Raw genomic sequence first — 17,424 nt, forward strand, 5'->3', positions numbered from 1 at the left:
AGCCCCCAACTCAGCCCAGCAAAGGCATCGTCCCACATTCGTTAGCAGTAACGAGCAGATATCCATCGCACAGTCTATTCGGTTCCTTCACGTCGGGCTCAACGAGGTCGGAAAATCTGCAGAAGACTGGCGAGATTAGATAATCTATCTTCGAGACGGAGGGAGGCGGCAGAGGGTTCAGTGGAGCGCCATGATGCCATGTAGTGCGAGAGAATACGTCTTCCCGGTTTTGCCATTGACGGGTGATACACTTTCGAGTCCAATGTTATTAAATAAATGCTTGGCTTAGTTCCAAGCTCACTGGCTTGAGTATGCGAGTTGTAAGGACCGGAGGCTCGGTTGGTATGAAAAAAAAAATCATAGTTAAGCCTCATTGGTCATTTGGTACTGATGCAATATTCAGTACCAAGGATTGTATGCAGCGACACTCCAACCAGAAGCTCCAATAATGTCCATGCAGGGAGCCGCCCCGCCCCGTCTGTCCACTCTGTGCACCCCCGGCGCCGGGCGCTGGCGCCGCCTCTGCCGCGTGACACGACCTCTAGCGGTCGTTCCGGGTCGGGTCGGGGCGGCGCAGTGACCGTGTGCCGCGGCCGGTGTGTGCTGGGGGGGACGACGGTGAAAACAGGGCGCCTGGGGCGATTTGATCAAGGTTCGTGAAATTTACACGTGACGTTTAGCATGTAGAAGACCCAAGGAGGGGGGAGAAGTTCCAAATGTCACGTGACTAATATGCCCTCCGGCGCCCTGTTTTCACCGGCGTCCTGCTGGGGTGGGATTGTGCGAGTGGTTTGCGCGGTGTGTTGACAGATATGATGGTTGGTGTAGTGACAATTAACGGTGATGGTGGTGACTGGTGACCATCAGTGCAGCTGTGAGTGGTGCAGGACTGCAGTGCCGGGACGCAGGAGTTGTAGCTGTCTGCCGCCACCAGCAGATAGGTGAGTACCTACCAGAAACAGCTATGCCCAATCTTATAAATGCCGCACTTCCCTGTTTATGGCATTTGGCTTCATGTTTTATTACACCGGTGCCGGCAAATATGTATATTCGAATTACAAGACGGCTATCTACTGGGACTGTCAATATACGATGGACTAAATTCTATTCAGACCCCCAGCTGTCGGCTGTCAGAACGACTCAGCTGTCAAACTCGGACCGAGTGCTCCCCACCCACGCTTGAGGGGGTGGGGGTAAGGTTATTATTCTTGGGCCGGAATGCCCCAAATCACAACAAAAGAAAGAAAAAAGGTTATTATTCGCATCTAAATTGCTTGTCACTGGAGTCCCTATCTTTATTTTCTTGAGACCAATAGTACCTAGAGATCAGACAATGCCAGCCAATCATATTTCGGCATCGATCAAATTGAGCCCTCAGATGTCTGATGAGTCATGAGGTAATCGTGCATGTCGTTATGAGTAAACGTGTGAAAAAAATATATACAGACCCAACCCTGTCACATGCACATTATCGGCTGCATTCAAAACGCATGGGAAACGGGGAAACACGCGGTGAGCCATGACTGAGGGTGGGAGCGCAAATGAATCTCCCGGCACCGCAGCCGCCTGCCGCGGAGTAGGTTTCTGGCGGTTAATTTGGGGAAGTCCTATTTTAGGCGTAACTAGTTAGCTACTCAGCCTCTGACTCCTTCATATCATTGTGCTTACCACTTGGGGCGATACATCGCTCAAACAACACGTATTTCCCGCGGAAAACCACACTGATTTCCCTCGTATTCACCTAACCAAACCTCAAGTCCTACCTTCTAACCCACTGTACCTTGCTGTAACGGGCTGCCTTTGATCTGACATGCTGCGGCATCCAAGCGATGCAAATTTGGCAGCCAGCTCGAAGCTCGCAACTCTGGTTAGCAACTCCACGGGGTCCTGAGAGCTTCGACAGCTCTGTTAGCAGGGTATAACGGGAAGGATAAAGTGCCGTGAGAGACGCCGCGTTTCCATGGCGCGACGGTCAAACTTCCCTCAGGTATGTAATTGAATCAGTCCTAGGAAAGTGTCCAAAGAGTTGGCTGGGCGGGGAGCATGTGCGTTAAAATTGTAGCGTAGAATGTCTTAGAAGTTGGAGAGTACGGGTGGGCTGCATTTTTCCACGAGCATATTCTGGCAAAGTATTATGCTTTTGTTAGATTTACCGAGAAAGCAAGCCGTGACACTGTCCATGTACGAGTATGATGATTATTTTAGATTACCGGTAAGCACGAGACCTGTAGGTAACTAGTTAGCTTTAACGTGGCATATAATGCTTCCCAGGTACCATTCTAAACCGCAAACACTAACACAGCCAACCATGGAGATTCAGTCAAATCAAGGGACCTGGAATAGCTAAAAAATGATAATTTTTGCAATGGGCCGCAAATGAAATCGAGTCCCCGTATAATGCAACACAAGGCCTCAAATGTTGGAGGGGGACAAGCCTAGTCGACCGAGCGGATTTATCTGAATGAAAATCGAGCTCTGGCGTTGTTATCTTGTCACCAATTGCGCATTGCATTAACACAACACAACAGCCCGGCGCGTATAGCGTAAAAGCATTCGGACTGGTCGCAGCAATGGCTCCAAAGAACCAGCCGTCGTTCCTTCCAGAAAGCACACACGGATCCTATTTGAACGTCAGATTGAGGCCATTTAACTGTTATTCAAGCTGCTACGCTGGTACGGCAGTTCTTTTTCGCAGATCAAAGCCAGGTCAGGTGCCTCACGACAAAAACACGTACTGGCTGCTTGTTGAAAACAGCAACAAGCTCGGCCCTACGTCAAACGGAAGTCGCCTAGAATTTCTGCAATTTCCGTAGTTTGAATCATCCTTTGAATAGTTTGCATTCTGCGCTGTCATCCCATTCCGAATCATCGTGCTGGAAGCTTCCCTTATAGCGGAAGCGAGGCGCCGCTTTGACCAGGAATTCCAGTGAGCTCGTCACGGGTAGTCAGCTGATTCAGTTGGTGAGGTGAGGGGCTGCGCCACTCATGACGCTGGGGAGACATTCCTAGCGCGTTTGGCGTCCCTGCCCGTAGCATCATTGTGTAAATATCCGGGTAGGGGCGATACCTGGTCCGGCCCCCTGCCTCGCATTGCCACGGCCATCGTTTCCTGTCAAATGTATGGCCAAAATTCATAACTGTAAACTTTATAGAGGACCAAGTTCGGAACCAGCTGAGCATTACCATAAAACACCAAAATAATTTGAGTTGCATGCAGAGGGGATGTAAAAAGAAGCCATTATCTTCCTTATCCTTTTTCCTTTCTGCATGCGTCAATAACTACCCACTGATTGGTCCGTAATTTTGGTGCGTATGATTTATGACTCCTCCTCCGGGTGAAAGGTCACGCCGGCAGGGCACGACTTCCGTAAGGGGGAGGTGGAGGGGGCACGTCAGCGGCCCAGACAGCTGGCCCTAGTCTTCCGGGAAACATGGAAGCGGGAGGTGAGGGAGAAAGAGGGAAGAGAGAGGGAGCGAGAGAGGAGATAGGGAGCGCTGGAAGTGCCGGGGAGCAGCCAAGGAGCACGGTCTAGTGATCATGTAAGGACCGGGGCGGTAAGAAGCTGACAGTGGTGTGTGCGGAGGCGTCAGAAAGATAAATAAATAAATAAAATCGTCAGAGACAGGACAGAACGATCGGTTTGGGAAGTGGCGATGGTGATATGCACAGATAACAGTAGTTCTACTGTTAACTGTATGATATGATAAATGTATAAGGCGCCAGCATGTGGTATGTTATGTATGCGTTAGTCTTTATCAGAAGAACGAAGATTACTGAGAGATATGGCAAGACGGATTTCTTAACGTTCGTAGTTTTTTTTAACAATCACTGTATCAGAGAAACGAACGCCCTGCCTTAGTTTTCGTGCTGTAACCGCCTGTGACTGTTTTTACATCCCTCCCTAAACCTGTTGCTGACTCCGGCTCTGGCCGTTAGGCGCCATCGGGTCAGTGCTACGTCATTTGCCCCGAGGCAGTGTTTGGCTTGCCTGAGTTCTGCGGTAAATAAACCGAGTGGGCACCTTCGCCTCAGGGCTAGGAAGTCTAGGAAATCCTCGCACAGACCGGATGGGACTGGAAGTAGGATGTTTTCTTTGTATTCGCAACGTTGGGAAAAGGAAGTTTTGAGGACATTTGGTTATGCTTCGATGAGGCAGGGATGCAGTGATGCGATGGATGGAAACTGAAGCACGCCTTGACTGAACAGGTGAACAGTGAAGCATCAGCGTCAATGAAACGAAACACCCGAACTTGCGTGTGCGCTGTGGCGTGCATTGGCATGAAAGTTGAAGCATGCTTGCGGTTTACCTTTTACTTATTTCCTTTTCTCATTTCCAGTAAGATAAAAATGATGCACCTTTCAAAGAGGCTAAGAAAACCAAAGTAAGTCATAAAAAGTAAAGGCAAAGGCCATCTCTCTTTCACTCTGGACAGCAACGTGTGTCTTTGACACAGATCAACGCCACCCAAATTAGCCATTCACCAACAGAAGCTGTGCGGTGCCCGCAGGGGACTGTTGACCCTCCAAACAGATAGGTGACCTGACTTGCTACAAGAAGTACCCCAGAGGGAGACGACTGGGAATTTGATCCATCGAGGGCCAGAAACTGGCGTCGAGGGTCGATAAAACAGCTCAGGGCACCGGGTCAGCTAAACATTCGGGACACAGATAGACACAAAGGCTTCATAAAGGTGCCCTGATATAGCCGTGGTTTCCTTGGCACATGGCAAAATTTGACAAGTAAATGGATCACTTTTTGTCCATCTGAAATTACTTGTGAAGGGGATCTGGACTGGTAAATGCATCAATGCTTTTCATTAAATCGAACAAATGCAATTATTTTATTACTTGTTACCTATATGCTGACAACATGATAACAACGCATAAATCAGTATTATAAGTTAGATAATTATATAAATTACATTATTATATATTGCGTATATAATCATGATTATAATATTAAATTTTATGATAATATAATTATATAAAGTAAAAATTAGTTAAGATAATTCGTGAGCGATAACATCATTTTTCATTCTGATACTGAAAAAAATGGATATTCCGTGCATCCCAAACTACAAATCACGCGCTTCCACCCAAAGATAACTATGGAATATGGATTACCCGCACCCGGAATCCATCGAAGCTTTCCCATCCCCCACTCCTACCCATGTTTTCTGCATGCATCGTACCCACAGCTGCCCCTTTCCCACCGGTGCTGGCCCCCTTCCCTGGGACACACAGCACGTGGAACCTCCACATAGCCCCCGGCACGCTAACCTGTTGTTGAGTTCGATACTGATCGAGAGGTCACCGCACGTCGCTCGCACTCCTCATACAAGCTACAATACAAACACAGTGGAATCTGCGGCTTCAGAATACGTGAGGCGTCAGTGTCCTCAAATAGCATGTTCGAGACACCGAGCGTAACTAAATGAGATATATGTCCGCGCGGGCCTTTAACCCTATTCCTGGCGGGGGGGGGGCCTCAGGAGCCCCCCCCCCTGAGGTTTTTTGGTTATTTCTCCCAAACGCGTTGAGCTAGGAAGCTCAAATTTTGTGACTTTTCCTAGAAGGCTTCTACGCAACAGGTCTGAAAATTTTGAGTTGATCTGACCTCAGGTCAGGTCACCAGAGGCGGTTTGGTGACCCTACCTCAGAAAAGTTTGCAATCACGCCAGAGCTAGAGTTTTTGACCGATCGATTTCTTCTCTTCAGGCTTTAGTTAGGGTACCAGTATGTGCAATTTGTATATCTCGGAATTTTGATATCGGTGACCTAAGGTCAGGTCAGTTTCGCGACCTCCCCATTATAAGTCAATGGGGGAAAAATCAACTCCCTGTTTTTACCACTAAAACGGGTCGGAATGGCCCCATATACCATACATGACTTCATATACGATCAACCTTCACTACCTTGAGGTCTGTTTTGCTGTTGGGCAGCTGTGAGGTCATGTGACGTCATCAAAGGTCACCAAAGGTTTTTGGCCAATAACTCCGTACAGGAACAAGATACAGACGCGTGGATGGTCTCATTGTGTTCAGCTCGTCAAGACGCATCGAATGATATACATGATGACCTCGAGGTCACGTGACCTGAGGTCAACCTTTGACCTTGACCTTTCGAGGTCAACATATATATCATTCGATGCGGATTGACAAGAGGATCACGATGATGCCCTTAGTTTGTTCCTATCTTGACTAATTCTAAAGTTATTCGAGAAAAACTCTCTCCATATCTAGCGCCGCCATTTTGACTTTTTCGACCCCTGTGACGTCATCTTTGACCTGACCTGAAAATGACCTTAGTAAAAATTGTAGATCTTGGCCGTGCGTATCCGATGCCGTTTACCGCTTGTCGCTATCTTGCTTCGTTCTCGAGATCTCAGGGGGGGGGGGGCCGAATCGGCCCCCCCCCCCCCGCCAGTTTCTTGTCCCGGCGGAGCCCGCCAGGAATAGGGTTAACCCGCGCACCGACGGGGTCTGCGCCAACTTCGCAACGACGGGGGGGGGGGCGGATGACCGCCCCCCCTGAGATCTCGAGAACGAAGCAAGATAGCGACAAGCGGTAAACGGCATCGGATACGCACGGACAAGGTCTACAATTTTTGCAAAGGTCATTTTCAGGTCAGGTCAAAGATGACGTCACAGGGGTCGAAAAAGTCAAAATGGCGGCGCTAGATATGGAGAGAGTTTTTCTCGAATAACTTTTGAATTAGTCAAGATAGGAACAAACTAAGGGCAGCATCGTGATCCTCTCGTCAATCCGCATCGAATGATATATATGTTGACCTCGAAAGGTCAAGGTCAAAGGTTGACCTCAGGTCACGTGACCTCGAGGTCATCATGTATATCATTCGATGCGTCTTGACGAGCTGAACACAATGAGACCATCCGCGCGGCTGTATCTTGTTCCTGTACGGAGTTATTGTCAAAAAACCGACGGTGACCTTTGATGACGTCACATGACCTTACAGCTAACCAACAGCAAAACAGACCTCAAGGTAGTGAAGGTTGATCGTATATGAAGTCATGTATGGTATATGGGGCCATTCCGACCCGTTTTAGTGGTAAAAACAGGGAGTTGATTTTTCCCCATTGTCTTATAATGGGGAGGTCGCGAAATTGACCTGACCTTAGGTCACCGATATCAAAATTCCGAAATATACAAATTGTAGCTACTAATGACCTAATAACATCCTGCGACTTTCAAAGGCCTCCGACATCTATAACTGTAGCTCTGGCACGGTGACAAAGTTGCAAAAAAATGACTTGAGGTTGGGTCATTCAAAGTAACTGGTGACCTGACCTTAAAAGTTAGGAGGTTCAAACTTGCACTCCATGTGTAAAATTGATAAGAGAATAGTCGTACCAAATTTCGCGGCGCTACGCGCCGCGGTTTTCCCGCTATCCGCGAAAAACCTCAGGGGGGCGGATATCCGCCCCCCCGTCGGTGCGCGGGTTAAACCAGCCATGACATTTTCCAAAGTGCTTACAGGCGTAAATCATTTTGGTGCTATCGGCGAACCGCTATCGGCGAAGGCAACCACCGCGACTCGTCCGTAGCACCCTCGAGTTGCCTGCATGCTGACTCTGCTGTCTGAGTGTCAGAAGGACCCTTCAACGGCCAATCGGTGTCCAGTGGTGTGTTACTCTGCGTCTGAGTGCCGACACTCGACAGAGAGGTCAGCAGAAGAGACCACCGACTCGTGGCGATGGCGGGATGCGAGTGAGGGAAACGGTTTAGTTGGTTTGTCGTTATTGCTGTGACTAGTGGCCTAATGACTTTGCTCGCTGAAATCATACTGATTGGTTTTACTCCCGCTCACTTTTATATCAGAAGCCACCCTGGTGCCTTATTCGAGCAAAGCACTATTGTAAGATTTCATTTGTTGTCATTAGTGCGCAGGGGTTCTTTGATGTTCACATATTCGTTCTTTGTCCTTTGATGTCAGATGAGAATAAATGCAGCGATCTATTTATGAGTTGGTATATGACACTATTCCTGTATCAATTCAGAAGCTAAATTTGTTCTTTATTACCGGGTCGACATCAAACACAGTGGATCTAGGTTAGTTCTGATTTCTCCGAAATAAAAGAAATATCAATTTATCGAAAACAAAAACAAACAACAAAACAAACAAAGAGGTGTTGACGTGTCTGTATCCACCACTCAACATTGTTGAAAATTGTTTTGTTCATTTTGCTCCTGTAATTATGATTGTGAATATGCTGCATGCGATATGAACATCGCGACATGCTCGTCTTTCACAGAATATCATCTTGACCTGTAGCAATAGATCAGGAAGGAATAAAAATCATTCTTCAAAATTCAAACGTAAGTTGAATGGACAAAAAATATAAATCCTCACAGCTTTAGTCTGAAGACATAAAAAAACTAACCTTCCTCTGTAATGACATCTTCCATTTCGCTTACTATGTAAGGTAACGTCTAAGTCAACGCGACCACGGACCAGTGCGCCGTCACCCATGCCCGTCCCTCAGCTGTGTCTTCCGCCAATGTCCTGCGGTACTCCACCGCCTGTTGAATCGATACGACTACGACCACCGCAGCACGAATTACCCGCAAGCAACAGTACACCCGCAACAGTACACCCCCCCCCCCCCTGCCAACGTCCTCGGCCGCCCCTTCGACCGTGTCCTCCGCTCCTCCGCCGCCCCCTCCGCGGCGCTCCGAGCCATACCTCTCGGTCCCATTCTCCACGCCAGGTGCGCGCTGCCGAAATCAATAGCCGACTCTGTGAGCGGGGTCGCGATTTCGCCTCCAGCCGCGTACTTCCTCGGCAGCAGGAGAATCTGCCGAAACGGCCGAGCAGAGCGGGAGCACCATCGGCGCACGCGCCACCAGGTGCCGGCCGGCCCCGACGCCAGGGAGCTCCAGTCAGTGGCGGGCGCCCGTCGCCGCCGACGGAGAGCCGTGAGAGGCGCGTCGGGAGCGATGGGGCAGTGACGGGTAGATGATGTTGAGCGAAGGACGAGTCCGGTGACTTGTGAGGGGCGTGACAAGTGACTTGCAAAAGTCGCGTTCGGCGACTTGCAACGGATGGGTCCAGTGACTTGCAAAGAGCGTGTCAAGTGACTTGACTTGCGACGGATGGTTCTAGTGACTTGCCGTGGCCGCGTCAAGTGACTTGCAACGGTCTTGTCCAGTGACTTGCTACGGGTGCTTTTAGCGACGGAGCGTCTCGCGCCTCGCGGGGATGGCACGGATGATGGAACTCCCGTGAGGACGCCTCAGTGACTCATTAGAACGTCTAAATGAACTCTTACCTCCAAGACAAACCATTCAGTGATCGCTCATTCCTCTCGAAGACTGCCCAGTGACTTATCTCTGAAGACCCATCAGTGACCTCACTATAAAACAACTCAGTGACACATTTGGGAAGCAATACTAACCTCCACTCTTCGCGGTAAAATTCCAAAAACTCTGACAGCTCCTCTTGAAGAACTCTTTCACCGTTGCCTCTCTCGACATCACCATGGAGGAATCGGCCTACATGGAACGTGGCAGCAGCTCTCCCTCGTACGGGTCCTCGTGTTCCTCCGAGGAAACGCTGACCGACTCCTCCGCCTGCGATCTGCCGTTTCCGGGCTTTGCGGCGGTGACTTTTCGACGTCTGGAGCAGACACATCCCGTCAGAAATATATGTCTGCGGATGATCACCAATCCATATCCTTTATAGCAGAGATGGTGAAGGAAAGAGAGGGAGGGATCGCCGAAATGGTTTGTGGTTTTGTGTCTGTGTGTTGTGGTGTGGGAAGTGTGTTGAGGTGGTGGTAATGCATGGTGTCCCTCCATGGGACTTTTGGGTGTGTCATTGGTGTAGGTGTGAAGTGCTGCTGTGTGTGACATGGGCCCTGGGTTTCGGAATTCGGACAGACAAGTGTAGTTAAAACTGATATTTGCTTCCGTCCGGCGCTACTTCAGTTATTTTTGTCTTACATTCCTCTTTGAATATCAGCCTGCTTATTGTTTTAGATCGAGCGCAGCGAGACTAATTAAAGCTTCATTAGATGCTTGAATCTCAAATCCAAATACTAAATGAAAAAAAATGTTTAAGGAAGAAGTATATCATAATATGTTCGTCTTATGAGCAGTGGCTTCTAACAAGTTTCTGTCATACTAACGTCATGGCACTTATGACAGTAGAAACTACGAAATTAACAGCCATTTACCCATGCCCTAGTCAGTCATAACAACAAAAACTGTCACTTTGTTGGAAGATTACGCAGTTCTTCTTTGCTCGTGTCTGTCACGTGAGGTCTTAGGCCATTTATGACAGCATTGGTAACGATGATAATTGAGCAAGCAGTCACATTTCTGACCTTACCTGTCACATGAGGTCCTGACCCGGACTGTCACGATACCGGGAACTGTCATGATGACAGACACTCGCTGCCCCATCATAAAATCCTGTCACGCATGGCATTTCGTCCCATATGAGCACTACGAGCCCATCGCTTCCCACTAAATATGCAGCACTTTGCAATGCTAGCAGCGTGGTAATGCTCGATGTTTTATTGTCTCTTTTCCATTCCACCACACCTGATGCTAAAGCACTTACTGGATGAAAGTTGACTGGTAGTTTGGGTGCTCTTTTCAAACTATTTGTACCTCTCATCGAAAGTGAGTTTTCTAAAGCGCAGGAAATTCTATTTCAGTTGCTTTTATATTGCCGAACTTTGCTAGGAAGTGAGAAAAGTTCATCTTGAGATAAGCACTTGATTGTACTTGAGAGACCCACATTCGGTATAACCGCATTTACCACTTCAAAACTTCTGTCGTTTTATTCCCAAGAGAGCAGCCTGTTTTTGTAGTTATAAATGGGCAAGTATTGTATCGAGAGCACATGAACCTCCAGGCTCCACGAATCAAACTATTAAAACAGTTACATTAAAGGCGTACCGGTTTCGTCTATTGACTTCTTCAGCGCCGTTGTATGAAAACGCCGTTGTTTTCATACAACGGCGCTGAAGAAGTCAATAGACGAAACCGGTACGCCTTTAACCCGCGCCGTGCTGGTGGCCTGAACTATCCGCCGAGTGCTGGGGGGGGGCGTTTTCACGCCCCCCCCGTCTAACTCGGCTCCTGGGCCACGTAGCGACACGCGGTAAGCGGCAATCGAAAGAGCGTCAAAAATAAGGAAGAAAACATTTCGGTCATTTTTAAGGTCAGGTCAAAGGTCAGGTCACCAGAGGTCATCGAAGGTCAAATTTAGTCCATTTCGATAATTTTGGAAACTGCCGACGGCCAACTCGGGAACCAATAGAGCTACAGCGCCGCAGAAAAGCGCATTCGATAGCCCTTTTACCGCCATTTATGTAGAGTGTTCTCAGATTTGACCTCAGGTCAACGGTTTAGCCTCCAGAGGGCAAAAACTGTAAAAATAGCCGTTTTCACGAAAACTGTTTTTCGGCAATAACTTTTGACTCAAGATAGCCACGACATTACTTTTGCCAGCATGGCGTGTTCCTCTCGTCGAGACGCGTCGAATGAACTATTTGTTGACCTTGAAAGGTCATTTTGAAAATTTGACCTCAGGTCAAGGTCATGACCTGACCGAAAAGGGTCATGTTGCATATCAGTCGATCCGTATCGTCGAGCTGAACACATCTGACGTGTTGTTTGATTCGTGGAGCCTGGAGGTTCATGTGCTCTCGATACAGCCTGTTTTTGTTTGAAGATTATTATGTGAAAATGGCTCAAAATGAGTTTAATTGCAACGCAGTATAAATAAGATATTCTCTTTTTCTATCCCCACATCGTTAACAACTGAATTAAGCATGCAATGTGCGATTATCTGACTGCCTCACTTGCATTGTTTCCCAAAAATCAATATACCCCTTGAGTCTTTCCCCGACGGTTGACTGCTCCATGGCTGCTCCGTGGTTGCGAATTTCTTGTCGCTTGTCCAGCATAGCAGGGAGTGCCTGCGGCTTGTACTGATTGTTACGATCAATGTAGGCCAAAGACCTGTCTGAAACGTCTGAAACCACGACAGGCGCAAACTGACGTCAAATTTCCCCACGAATTCCGTCAGCCAGATGGCAGAAAAGCAGTTTCTACCAATAGTGACCAGCGGCTAAGAAGTTGACAGAAGGGATAATCACCAGCCAGCTCATTGTGGATATTTCAAAGTCAAAGGCGAATGACTGTCAAAGGCGGAGGCTGACAGATACCGGAGAAGCAATGAATATGTTGAATGTCATTTAAATGGGACAAATTGACGGTTGAAAATGACAAATTGTTTCATTCAGCAGAAATATAAAATATTATGTTTTTGTTAACTTTGTAAAAAAAAAGGCGTGTGTTACTCTGACACACAAAGGTTGCCCTATTGCACACCATTATTAGACACAAGTCTCCTTGGAGGTGAGCTATGGCTAGTTTGAGCATAATTATGAATAAAATGATGGTAGAAAATGACCTTATGCTCATGATACAATGAAATTATATTAAAATATAATTTCATGATTTTAAAATAAGTACTTTTTGGCCTTATTTTAATATAATTTCATTGTATCATGAGCATAAGGTCATTTTCTACCATCATAATACAAGTCTCCTTCATAAGAAAAGTCAAGAAAGCTGGGGTGACTGGGGAAGCTCTTCTTCCATAATCCTATCTAGCCTTTGTACAAACACATCTGCAGGGCTGGTAAAGTGTTTTGTCCTATTGACGTCGTCGGGGACACAGTACCAGTAAAAGTTCAAGTACCCGGGGTCAAAATTACCACATTTAGTAAACTTTTACAGTAATAAATAACTTTCAAATAAAGCAGAAACTAAACGCAAGTAAAAGATGTCATTGAATCCACAACGTATATCCCCTTTAACAAGGACATAAAAAGCCCCTATACCTAATACATACCTACAACATGGTTATGAACAATTAGTAGCCACAACTCACTTCCGTTAACAGCAAAACTACCGTCGACAGTTGCTAGCGAAAACTAGATCAAACTAGATGATCAAACACATACTAACAGACGCTTAGACACCGACCCCGCGGTCGGCTGTGCTATTTCAAGCGGGGTTGATTGACGACCAGTTGTAGCCAGCTATACGACTAGACAAACGACTAGATTCGGAACTGGGGTCGGACCGGTTGGACATGGTAAATTCATGCGGGGTCGATAGTTTCTAGCCGTCGTCGTTGTTAGCTACCGATACAATAGCGACACCTATTGCATCTGTTCGACGATCGTAGCGCCCCCTACCCTTTCCGGGTTCTTCGTCTGTTACGCTACCGCTACGCTACCCGCTGACCGAGTGATGCCGTGACATTTAATTAACAAACTGGAAATTTCGAAGCGCGAGTCTGATAAGCAACTTAGTACATATGACTGCTCGTAAAAAAAAATAATATAGAAATGAAACCTAAGGAAACGCGCATCGTAGTTGCATGCAGCCTGCATACATGAATCGTAAAAAGGTCGGGGTCATTTTTCGCTCTCATTTTTTGGTCGGGGACGCAATTTGCTTTTTTACCAGCCCTGCACATCTGTCGGGACTCGAGCTGTGCTGAAGCTCGCTGTAGTGCGCGTATTTGTAAGCTCGTATCTTTTGGTCGGAGCGAACGGATTCGTGGAAAGTGTCTGGTCAGTGGAGGCATTTATTTATGATTTTTCTTCTGAAGTTCACTTTACACATCTACGAAAACTCATTTTCTGGCCGTCGTATCCAATTATCCATGTCTACCGCAACGAAGCGTTTCATGTATTTTTATGTGGTTCTGAAAGTCAAGAGAACCTTGATAAGAGCTTACGAACATGATGACTACTATCGCACACCAGTTTTGATTAAATATATTTTTGGTGTTTAAGCCAGCAAACCAAGAGGTTTTGCAAGTTATACCGAATTATGCGACACTGCTCATTCGTCAGTAAACTGAAGCCAATTTGTTCTCTGGCGATCCATTTTGCGAAAAGCGTAGTTTGCGAAGCATTTTCGGTTCTAAGTGCACAGGATAAACCAAATAATAAGCTGCGCATAGTGTTGTCATGCTGTATTGTCCATACCTAAATAAGCTCTTGGTCGTTTGAGAACCACAAATCGTGGGATTTTTAAGGGAGGAAACGTCATTTCAGTAAACATTTACAATGTTCAATACATTATAGCAGTGTAGTGAGAGTTGGCGCACAAAACATCAACCCTAGCTTTCAGCTCATGCGCTTCTAAAATATTGCAGCGTTGAGCAAATCTTACAAAGCTACGTGTTTCATATAGCTTGTCAGCCTGGCCATACAAATTGACCTGTCAACAGTAATTGCGGTCTTCAATCCTATCAAAATGTTACAATGGGGAAATTCGTCATCAATCGAAACAGTGCTGTTACTTTAAAAAAGAAACAATAATTTGCAAATAATTGTCAATCGCTGCCAATTTCTATGTGATGTCATGTTGGAGTCTTTTTTGTTATACCCTTGAAGAAGGGACGTTTTATCAAGCGTCCCTGGTATGGTGTGTTGTAGATGTTGAGTCACGGTTTTATTCTTACCTATCCTTCTGTTGGTTCCTCAATTCAAACTTGCATGCATTCCCATCTCCTCAATCAGCGTGCAAGAAGTACAAGAAACGCAATGATGACATTCTCTATTGTTTGCCCAGTGTGGTAGGCACGAAGACGAGTTGTTTTGAATGGAATTGTCACGTGCTGGGTTAAATCACACGGGTTAATGACGGTCTCGCATGCATTCCATCTCCAAGCCCTTCCCCCTCTACCCTTGGCTGCAACTTCACGACTCTCCAGTAGGTAACCAAAAACTGAAGCGGCGTAGAAGCTAGGCGACACGCAAAATCATCGCAATTTATTCATGCATTTATTCAACATGCGCAAGACAAATCGCTACAGGTGAGCAGTCGCCAACGCCGTAACGCTGCTGGCCTCGGCGTTACGTTAGTGCCAGCTGCTCATCGTTGCCGTTATCGATTCTCAGCACATCCCCAGGTATGGCCAGGTTACCGACGCGGCCAGGCTCGCGCTTCCGTCGGCAGAGGTTCCTCCGTCGTGTCGGTTCCGACCGTCGACGAAAATGAAGTGACTCCTAGCACGCCATACGTGATCGCTAAACTTACAGCGGAGCGACCGGGGTTTTCACCTAACGCGGCTGTTTTGTTTGGTTGTGGTGGGGAACTTTTGTTAGGCCGATTCTGATTGGTCAGAATCGAAAACGTGACAGGTTTAGGTGAATTAGGATAATTTGGATTGACTTTAATCGGTCATATGCCAACACCTCGATAGTCGTCGCTAGTTTGATCGCTAGCTGTTGCTTCACGTTGTTTGAATTGGTCACCATAGCAACTGTCATCAGCTGATCGGTGGTCCCCTGACAGCTGATCGCATTTAGTCATTCAGTGTGGTGGTCCGTGGTGGAACTGGAATTGATATAATTCATTACGCAGAGCCCTCAGCCCACTATTACAATTTGTCGAGGCATCGATATGTTGTAAAAGGATCCATTAATCATTGGATGCCTGTCGCTGGTTATAACTATGAATTAAGCGTTATTCCACAATCCACACATACCAAATACCTAGGTATTAATCATATGCCGGTCACAAAATAACCCACAAATAGCATCAATTTTGATAATCGAAGGATTTCAATGAGTGAATATAATACTGAATGCCACAATGGCTCATCTTCACAGAAGTACAGTGAGTTCGCTTACATCTGTAAAAAAAAACTTTTAATTGCGAACATTATTTCCTCTTGAAAACTAGTTCTTCATAACTCTAGGATGTCTTCGAAGGTGTTGATCATTTAGCTTCAGAAGGTCAGAAGCTCATAAAATCAACAATGATGAGACAAAACCTATCAGGCAAGACCATAGAATCGTGTTAGAAACGGGGTTGTTAGCTCTTATCGCAAATTTAGGGAAAAAAGAGTTATGTCGTCTAAGTAGTGCCCTTGCTGAAGCCCAATCATCCAACGAAGTATCGTCCTTATTCTGTTTTCCTCTTTGTATCTTCTGGTTCTCTCTCTCTCTCTCTCTCTCTCTCTCTCTCTCTCTCTCTCTCTCTCTCTCTCTCTCTCTCTCTCTCTCTCTCTCTCTCTCTCTCTCTTTCACTCTCTCTCTCTCCCTCCCTCCCTCCCTCTCTCTCCTTCCCTCCCTCCCTCCCTCCCTCCCTCTCTCTCTCTCTGTCTCTCTCTCACTCTCTCTCCTTCCCTCCCTCCCTCTCTCTCTCACTCTCTCTCTTTCTTTCTCTCACTCTCTCTCTCTTTCACTCTCTCTCTCCTTCCCTCCCTCCCTCCCTCTCTCTCTCCTTCCCTCCCTCCTTCCCTCCCTCCCTCTCTCTCTCTCTCTCTCTCTCTCTCTCTCTCTCTCTCTCTCTCTCTCTCTCTCTCTCTCTCCCCATACCGACATGTCATCTCCTGCTGGCCCACCCTTTTCCCACACCCTACTCATGGGCTGGCCCATATCACGGCAATAATCAATCGGATTTGGGTCAGACAGGGTATTAGCGTGTCCGGCAATTTCTCAGCTCAGTCAATGACCATGTTACGCCATTATTGCATTATGGGGGTATATTGGTGGAAAGGGTACTTAAGTCAGCTGTATGAGACAAACTGGGAGCATTTGATTTCAACGAGTCAGTAGAGTTTGTAGCGAATGTAATAAGCCGCCGCAACAGAATATTCACCTTCATGAAAATTGATAATTATCTTTTACCAAATTAGTATTATATTTATTACAACTTCGAGGACTTTTTTCAACTTCAAGTAATGCATTAGATACGAAATGTGGCAAAATTATTTCAGTGATAATTTACCGATAAGAAAAACGATGAAAACACATCCAGGTGTGAGGTGTGGTTCCAGCGGCTGTGGTTTCTAACAATCACTTTCTTCCCACATGTCATATAACTCATCAAAACACCGTTCTAGCTATGCGCCACTCACACGTCCTGCCCAACTATACGTCTGTGATGGCGTGTCCTGTCCATTTTTATCTGTTAGCATGTGGTGCCGGTCGGGACACAATGTCCCCGGCCCGTGCTATTGTGGCTGACCACCCGGGTCGTTACTCCCGACGCCTATTGTGTGCGGATGAAAGCCGCGCATAGGCCTGCGGAGTCAGCTAGGGTATGGGGTCTGAGTATGGCATAACTCAGGAAAGACTGCAGTCTGACTCAAGGAAGACTCCAGTCTGATCCAAGGAAGACTCCAGTCTAAATTCAGGGAAATTCAGTAGGTATGTTGAATATTAGCCGACCCTATAAATGATAGTAATTTGTAACAGCGAGGAGTTACAGGAGTCAAAGGCTCCCACATTTTCACGTCGATAGTATTTGGCACATACTTCTCTGCGGCTTATTTTTGCTGAGTTACATTATTATTAGAAATGAAAATATGATGCTAAGACATAACAACGCCGTCTACCAAATTCGTGCATCGG

Source organism: Amphibalanus amphitrite, unplaced genomic scaffold (assembly GCF_019059575.1).
Source record: "Amphibalanus amphitrite isolate SeventyFive unplaced genomic scaffold, NRLGWU_Aamphi_draft 000544F_arrow, whole genome shotgun sequence".
Lineage (NCBI taxonomy): Eukaryota > Metazoa > Arthropoda > Thecostraca > Balanomorpha > Balanidae > Amphibalanus > Amphibalanus amphitrite.